Consider the following 9,044-nt stretch of genomic DNA (forward strand, 5'->3'; position numbering starts at 1 on the left):
ACAGCACAGGGCGAAACGTGGCATTTCTGCTCCTGACCTCTGCAGTAGCAGCTTCACTGGCTCAGTGCTTAGGTGGCTCCCCTCTAGATGTCAAGGAATTCTCCTATGTCCACCAAGTGCTCCCAGAAAGAATCTGCTGCCTGTGTTTGATTTCTTGATGGGCAGTCCCTGAAAGAATTTCAGAACTAATCTATTGGTTGCATTCCTTTATTGCAGTAACTTCAGCAGCAATCAGTGTCAGAGCTCATGAGCAGCCTTGCAGTAACTTAGGATTCAAATAATGTAATTCAAACCCATGGAAGGTTTATGGATGTGCCTGAAAAAAAAAACAGTCTTTAATATGAACAAAATGATGTGTATGACAAAATAACCAGTACTTAACCCAAAGTAGTGTTTATACATTTGCAAGAAGGTTTGCTTACGATGTAGGATATATTGCACAAGCAGCTTTAGAAATAACCTGGACATCCCATTTCTTAGATTTCAATGTAAATTATTGAGAAAAATAATCACACCGTAATGAAGTCTAGCAAAGCATTGAAGAAATTAAAAAAGTAATCTCTATTATGAAGTTTACACTATCTTAATTGTTTATGTGTGTGTTAACATTACCTTTAATAATAAGGTATTTTGGTGCGGTGCTAAATACAATGTATTTGGAGTTTTATTACCTAATTCAATTTTGAATGGACAATAGCCACCTTAGCCCACAGAAACTTACTTAAAAAGAAAGAAAAAAAGGAAAAAAATCGTTTTCCCAATTAGCTGGGGAAAAAAAGGAACAATACAGGAAGAAGAGTTACCAAACGGCTCCTTTTGGGAGTTCTCTGTTCCACTCCAATTAGGAGCATAGTATGCTGCCTGGATAAAGTCCCAGGCCTCAAGAAGATATGACTTGCTTTGAGCTGATTCCTAGAGTATTTTATAGTAGCAGTAGTGGTATGCACTTTGTGTAATGGAAAATAGATGTTGCAGTAAATGTATTGCAATCACTTATAAAACTTCTAGAACACAAGTATGGAAGGTATAAGGAAGGGCTGAGGGCACTTCTAGTAGATACAGCACCCCGTGTTGATGTAATTACATCGACAGAAAATGTCCTTTATCAATACAGCTCTTTCTACCTAGAAAAAGGTTTTAATACATTCTGTTGGAAGAATTGAACCATGGGTTATCTGTCTGCTGTTGGTACAGTATAGCTATATCAGCAAGTTCTATTAAGTACAGAAAGTGTGCCACATCCTTCTTCCTGGTGGTCTGTTGCCGAAGAAAAAAACTGCCTGAACGATGACTGGGGAATCTAGGTGGAATTTCACCTTGGCTGGTGCTGTTAAAATTTCCATCTAGTATCTGGTAAGGGTTTGTTTTTTTTTTCATCATTGACCGTAACAGGAAACACAAAGGAAAAGTGCCGCTGAGTTCCATTCTCACGCTGGCACTGCAGAAGTACCTGGTTCTGTCACGCCATGGTCTGGCATGGCGTCAGAAGGTATGGAATATCTCTAGCCATTTCTGCATGAGAGCTGATGCTCAGGGGAGCACCAGGGATTTTCCTGCCAGCCTTCATGCTGTGGCTGTCCCTCTTCCCCAGGGCTCAGACACCATGCCAACTGTGGTGCATTGATAGTCTGTTAATTAGAAAATGCCACACAAAAAGCTGCCCTTAGAGATAGGAGGTAACAGCATCCCAAATCTTAAAGGCACAAAAAAAAGAGGAGTTATGGGTGAAGACATCTGCTCTTCAAGTACATTGCGATGACACCACGCTATTCCAATTCATACAAACCCAATTCATATTCAGTTGGTTTCAGCCTTGTAAGCTGATAAAATGCCTTCGTGATCATCTCAGCAATGTTAAAGTAATTAACTTCCCAAGTCCATGCAGTCTGTGAAAAGAGGACACACATGCATATGGCACTATGGCTAAACCAGAAGGAGGATGCGTAGAAAAGTGCATACTCATGTTGGTATAGCCTGAGTGGTTCTCAGTACCTTGATATGAGAGAATACGAAGTCCGAATTTGCTACCCTTATTAACCACCAGATCCATCTATTAGGGATGGGACTGGGGTAACAAAATGGCTTACATGTGAAAGTTTTCAAAGACGAAAAATAAAAATAGGAAATGCTTTTTGTCTCTAGTGAACCTAGTAGGCTCTTCTGAAGGATAGCCTTGATCTGTGAAAATGTATCAGTCTGAGCTGTGCAGAGGTCAAAATATATATTTGAAAACTAATATTTTCTATTTCCTTTTTGTTCAACTTCCTGTATGATGAGCCCAAGTTGTTTATTCTTCTGAATGATGCAATGGGTTAACGGATAGTATGTGGGTTATCAGTAAGGAAATCTGAAGGTACAAGGACCATAACAGTACCTTATGTTTCAGTTTGATTAAACTGGTAGAATTCCGTGTAAATGGAAAATTGTGAAGGCGTATAGCCTTTATTTTATGAAGAGGATACAGTAGGAAGTAAATTAAAGCACAGAGTATCATCTTATTTCTTACTTGTAAATAACGAAATGCCTTAAAGTCTTTCAACTGAAAATCCACACACTCCTTTTACAAAACATAAAATCAATGCTTAGTCCTTCCTGCAAAGGTAGAGATTTAAGGAAATGTGAATGCTTAGAGGAAAGATGTAATGGATTTATTTAGGAACCAAGATAAGTCTCTAGGAGGTGGCCATTCTCTAATTTAACTTGGACAAATGGCTGAGCTTTCTTCTGGAGAGTGCCTTGTGTGGCAATCAGCCATTTGCATGGAAAGGTACTTTACTTGCTTTAGAAATCTAAGGAGGTGGAGGCTATCAAACGGTTTTTTGAAGTGTATCCACATTTTGTTTCTTTGCTTCTTTATAGAGAGTGCAGCAATGCAGAGTAAGCTCAGTGGCCTTTTAGAAAAAAAGAGTTGGTGCTCAGGGAAGCTGCCTTACATGGACCTCTGCCAGGCCAGGCATTGTCCAAACCCTTGGTGCAACGCAGTCTGCTCCCCTCCAGGTAAGCCACGAGAGGTGCTTGAGCATCTCTCCAAAGGAGAGACAGACAGACAGCAGTACGAGCAGTTACATTCACCATCGTGTAACTTCATGGTTCTGAGCTACACGCAGATATCAGGAACATGCCCTTATCTTATGTAAAAATAGATTATATTTATTGTATGTGGATAGCAAGAAAGGTTTTCTTTGAGGTGGGTCTCCTCACGTTGTTTTTTTGTTTGTTTTGTTTCGCTTAACTGCTGTTGCTTAAATGGAGATCAATAGTAATGTTTATTAAAAAAAGGCAGGGAGGGAATGCACTTGGTTTACCCCACCTTAGGACTGCACGTTGGTGTTCTGAAACTAGGGTGGGGCGGTTTATATTTTGATAGACCATTATCTAGGAGGGAAGCAAATAACCCGAAACCTCCCCCTTTCAAGTGGCCATGTTCTAAATAGTGTTTTGTTCCTCACTGGTTACACCGTTGCTGATGTGCTGCATGGCTGTGCGTGAGAGCAGCTGGGAGCTAACAAGGTCATTACACTCAAGGCTTCAGATGTTGTTTTATTTGCTGTGACTCAATGTGGAGGACAGCAGCACAAACACCCGTGTTCTCCTGGGCTGCTTTTTCCGTATGCTCCGTTCACAGTGTAATGCTGAGCAGATCAATAATTAATCCTAATAGATTACACACAAGGAATAAATGAGCAGTAAAAGGTTTAAAAATAATGAAGAAGCTGTAGCAGGTAAATCTTGTGCAAACTGTTTTTAAGTGCTGGTGGTTTATGCCCTAGCACCTCATGGGCCACTCAGTTACAGAGGCCATGCTCTTTGTGCCACTCCTGTCTTCCCTGGGCTGTCAGAGGGGGAAGTGACTTCTTTTCCTTTTTCCAAGAGCTTCGAGTGAAAAAATTAAAATAAAAGCCCCAGCATTACATTTAAACCATTAATATTTAATCTGTTACATGACTGAGGACTGGACCTAACTGAAGTACATAATCTAGGACATAGAAAAGGAGAAGAGTAGAGAAGAGTAGCCCACAGCTTCCTTTCCAGAAGCCCTGACTCTGTTGATGAGGGGGTTACCCTAACTTTTGATGTACAGCCCAGTAGAATAAGCAGGGCTTGGAGTCTGTGAGCTGCAGCAATCCTGTGGGCAGTGCTGTACTGCAAAGGGTGGGTGGAACTGAGCTGGAGCTTACTTCGTGCTAGAATTAAATCAGTCTTGAGCCAGGTTCCCAGCAGCTGGCTTGTGGTCGCGTAGACATCACATCAGTGCAAGAAACTCAGCCCACATGCACCGCTGGTTAAGTAATCCTCAGGTACCTAGTTGGAGAGCTCAACAGTGCTCTCAGGCTTACAGCTTGATTTTTGGGTGGTCCTATGTGGAGACAGGAGTTGGACTCGATTCAAAACCCGCCTGGACGTGTTCCAGTGTGACCTGATCTAGGTGCTTGAGCTCCGGCAGGGGGATTGGACTAGATGATATTTAAAGGTCCCTTCCAATCCCTAACATTCTGTGATTCTCTGAGTTTGTACATTGAGAGGTTTGAAGAGGAACGCAACTAACTGAATGACATTCTAGCCACTCTTCAAACTCCTCCCGTTGTTAAGATTGTTGCTTACATGTGGGTTGAAAAGGAGAAATATTAGGTCCCACATGAGGACGTTTTTGCTGCCACTCTCGTTCAGAAAAAAGGATTCATCATTGGAAATATTGGGGATGTGACATAGTCTTAGGAGAGGACTGGAAGGAGCCCTGAGAGGTCACTTCGTCTTCCCCACATCTATACTTGGTGTTTCTTTCTCATGTTGATTCACAAGAGGTGCTGAGAACAGGCAATCTAAAGCAAGAACCAGGGCTCACGGCCCTCCAGGAGATGCAGGAACATCATACACGGGCCAATGCTAACAGAGGAAAGGAAGGCTGCTGTACACCTCTCCTGCAGCCCTGCTCTCCAGGGTCTGCAAGGTACACAGGTGTGAACGTGATCACATTATAAACGGCTAAAGGGAAAGAAAGGAACTATATGTTAGACCTAGGGGGACTTTTCTGATAGGAGGAAGAAGTACCTTGATCTGTTTTTGGAATTTTCTTCTCACCTCCATTCCCTTGAGTTTTCCTCCCTCTCCTTCTGTTCTTGCTTGTGTGAGGAAGACTCTTTTACTTCTTGCTTTTTGCCCTTTTACCATTACACTGGCAGCACTGGGGCCCTCTGGCATCTTCCCCCCCACACCAAAGAGTAAATGTCCTTCTCCTGGTTATGTGAGGTGGCAGTTGTTTGCTGGGGAGCCATGTGGCTGAGATTGTGTCTCGTGCTTGTGAACGTGGTCTTGTCCATGCTGGATGTCACCAGCTGAGGTAAGAACAACACCCAGGGGTCTGAGATTGGTACAGGACACTTACTGCACAGGTCACGTCAATATGCAGTTTGTAGGGGTGAAGATAAGGTTATAGAGGGTGTCTTAGAGAAAAAAGGTGAAGCAGAGTCTCACATCCTTCGTGTCTGGAAAAACAGCGTTGTGACTCAGCAGTGCACTTGCAGGAGACAGCTGCCCGTGGGGAGCTGAGCCCTGGGTTAGATGACCAAAAAGGTTCTTTGAAATTTGGGTTTCTTCTTAAGATTTGCAAGTGGGTAAAGACAGTCCTGGGTGGTTGCAGAGCGCGGGATGCAGTCAGGGCCCAGCGGCAGAGGGGCAGCTCCTGGCTGGGCACCTGCACCTACCCAGCCCCTGCCTGCTTGTCTTGCCCTCGCCAGGAGGCATCCTCTCCAGCACCTTTGGGAATGGCTGCTGCAATGGAGGTACCAAGCCACCCTTTTCTCCTCCATGAAATCCTTCCTGACAAACAGTTTTCCTGGGATAATTTCACCAAATAAGTCGGTTTAGTCAAGGCTCTGAAAAATAAAAGTACAGGCAATATTTTTCTAATGACTTTATAGCTGAGAGATTCGTAGGTACGTGGCTTCATTGCCCTGTGTGTACCTCCTGCTGCAAGACCCAGGACCTGCATGTTCTTAGCATCGATAAAAATACCTATGGCATTAGTCACAGCTAGCGCCAGCCTGCAGTCATGCTGGCGGGCTTGTGGTTTTCTTTCAGCTTCCTTGCTACAAGTCTCGAAGTCAGGGTTCCCCGTCTGGGCAAGAGATACTCTCCCAGACCTGGCTTATCCCTCTTACTGCTTGTTATTTTAGCTTCTGTTTCCTCCTTATCCTGCAGTTTATGCTCCTGCTCACTTCGGCCCTGCGAGCATGTCAGGGCTTGGTGCTCCCACAGCGTTACGTGCCGCATCGATGGTATCGGTGCGTCCTCATCCACCGCTTCCTTTCCCCTCGGCCCAGCTCCTGCCACCCCGTGCAGCTGCGGCGTCACCGGCCGGTGCCTGCAACGCGTCTGGCGTGTCTGTGTCACCAGCCCCGCACTCCTCTGATGGCTAGGAAACGGCCCCAGATGCCTCACTGGTTTTTAAAGCCCATGTCTCTAGTTCTCACCTAATACTGACCATTTTTCTGTCTCCGTCTGCCTCGTTGATTCTCCACTTATTCCTAAATCTCAGAGGGAAAATGTTTCTTCCTTTCCCTAGACTTGTTTTTGTCTTCTGCTGGGGATGATTTAATAATAACTGGGTTATTATTCTGCACTTCCAAGATTGCTCAAAAGATGTTGCAGAAAACAAAGCTGTATTGTATTGAAACAGAAAACAACTTCAGAATAGAATGAATCACCCTTTCTTCAACCCCCAGCTAAAAAAAAAAAAAGAAAAAAAAGATGATTCACTGTAGAAAGTCTGTGTGAGGTTTCTCAAATTCAGTTCTGGTTTATTATCTGTGAGGCACTTCTGTGCTTGTCATTCTGGCAATGCGGTATCACTTTACTTGAAAATGGCCTAGCGGTTTTATTGATTCATTCTGGGAGATGACTTTATTTTGTTGGTAAATTTAAAGGCTATTTTTGCTTATATCATCAAGAACGTATAGCATAGTATTTGAGACTACAGACTATTTTGGAAAATTTAAGTAGATGTATAAGAAATTATAACAAGTAACACAATAAATATACAGCACAATTAAAACCAGTGAAAGGAGATGCTTCTTAACACTGTAGGAGTTTTTGCCTTAGCACTACCAAGGGCAAGGCCTTGGTGAGAGTCCAAGCAGCTAGGCTAACTGGTAACTTACCTAAAACAGATAAAAAGAAACCATCTGAGCCAGTGCATTCCCTGGGGTGCAGAAGCTGTGCCCGGTACAGCGGGCTGCTGGTGCTCCCTCGGCTGGGCACTGCTGGGTTTCAGTCCCCTCAGGCTGGGTCCCCAGCTTCTGCAGCCTCTGTGAGGCACTCCCTTGGCAAGCAGGGTTTGTGCAGGATTTGGTGGGCTGTTGGCTGACGTGCAGTATGTTGGGGTTTCAGGGACAGCGCTCTCCCTGCCTTCGCCCAAATTCATGACCGCGTTGGTGAAATCAGACCGAAAGTCTGGTGCGGTGTGAGGTTATGTTCCCATTTCTGTGTAGTGACCGGGGGGAAGCATTTTGTAATCCAGGTGAAAACACACATTGTTCACATGGGCTTTCGGTCTACTTTTATTATATTCTCTCGCTGTCCTCCAAGAGGAGGACCACAAAGCAGCTTTGGTGGAAGTCAAACGGTGTGCATGAGCTGCGGGAGCCCTCTGGAGACCTGTCCTGGGGACTGGTCAGGGAGGGTGAGGGAAGTTCCTTGAGCTCCCAACAAATGGCACTGGATTTAAACAAAAGCTTTAAATGCAGTATTTAAATGCTCTTTATTTTGCATTTCCCTAACAGGTGTTTTTCCAAAGTTATTCCAAAAAGACTGTGAAGTAACCAAGCATCGCTGCAAAGGAGCTGAGAAGTGGCCCATGCTCCTCCTGAGCCCTGCTGCAGCTGGCAGCCCCTGGGGCATGTTCCCTGCATGCACTCATCCTGCAGGTCAGTGCAGCACTGGGTGACTTCTGGAGGAGCTGTGTTTAAGAGGGTGGCAAAAGTTAGCAAAACAAAAGCTGCCATGAAGACCTATCATGAACGAGGTGTGATAATTTTGGCAGTGCTGATGTGGGTGTTGGGAGATGGCAAAAAAAAGGGCACATGAGGTCAAATGGTCCTGCTCTTTGACTCTTTGTTGAAGGCTGTGTGGAGCAGAAATCAAAAACTGCTGTATGGTGAAAGCTTTCAATGAATGGCTTTTGATTAATTCTTGTGAAGCTGGTGGGAGGTGGAAATATGAAGAGGAATCAGCACCAAGTGTGGCCAAAAGCACCGCTGACAGGGCAAACTTTCTCTGTTGGCAGAGGCACAATGGCAGCAACAACGTACAGAGATCTGCAACACACATAAAGCATATGCATTGGCAGTTTCCCCAGACAGACTTTGTAAGGATTGCCAACCAGTCAAACTGCCTCTTAACCTAATTTTACCAGTCTGCACACTTTGTTAGATACACTTTTGAAGTACCTATCGACCAAGTTTAGCATAAAACAGCAAAAGTGATAGATTTGATTTGTAACACAGAAGAGAGAGCTGGTGTGCTTTGTTCTGAGGAAATTGCTTTTCAGAGGCGTTCTTCCTAGTGTGCTAGTGTAGTTGTATTCATGTGGGAAAAAATTAGCATTCCTTAGCCATAACTGAATTTCCAGCTGGATATATCATGGGGGGAAAAAAAGATAAGTATCTTTCATGCCTTCAGTGTGTTCTTTGACTATGAGATCTCACACCAGTATCTTTCATGCCTTCAGTGTGTTCTTTGACTATGAGATCTCACACCAGTAAATGCCCATCTCTTAGGGGCAGAAATGGCAGTCTCAGTCCTGTTTCAGAATGTAATGAATGCTTAGCCAGGCTTATGCATAAGATAGTGACTGTTAATCATGAGCATTGCTCTGCGTACGGTCAATTTGGATGTCTGAGTTTTGCCATGAAAAGGTAGAGCACAGCAAGATGACTGTCTGCAGTTACAGCCCTTAGCTGAGCCGTGATAGCTGAGGGTATGAGACCTGTGGTTCATCTCAGTGCTAAATGAGTTGGGTAGCTTCAGCAGCACACCCGGGTACTGTG

The 9,044-nt window shown here is 44.2% G+C and overlaps 1 protein-coding gene across 17 annotated transcripts in view; it reads left to right on the top strand.

The window, feature by feature from the left end:
- The window catches only part of BBS12 (Bardet-Biedl syndrome 12), a 94,257-nt gene that overhangs the window by 3,626 nt on the left and 81,587 nt on the right, over positions 1 to 9,044 (top strand). For all 17 annotated transcript variants that reach the window (XR_010831437.1, XR_010831449.1, XR_010831439.1 and 14 more), the window contains exons 3-4: positions 2,860 to 2,997; positions 7,779 to 7,922. The gene's annotated coding sequence lies outside the window, so the exon portion shown is untranslated. The remainder of the gene's footprint in view (positions 1 to 2,859; positions 2,998 to 7,778; positions 7,923 to 9,044) is intronic.

The sequence above is a fragment of the Anser cygnoides genome, chromosome 4 (genome assembly GCF_040182565.1).
Source record: "Anser cygnoides isolate HZ-2024a breed goose chromosome 4, Taihu_goose_T2T_genome, whole genome shotgun sequence".
Classification (NCBI taxonomy): domain Eukaryota; kingdom Metazoa; phylum Chordata; class Aves; order Anseriformes; family Anatidae; genus Anser; species Anser cygnoides.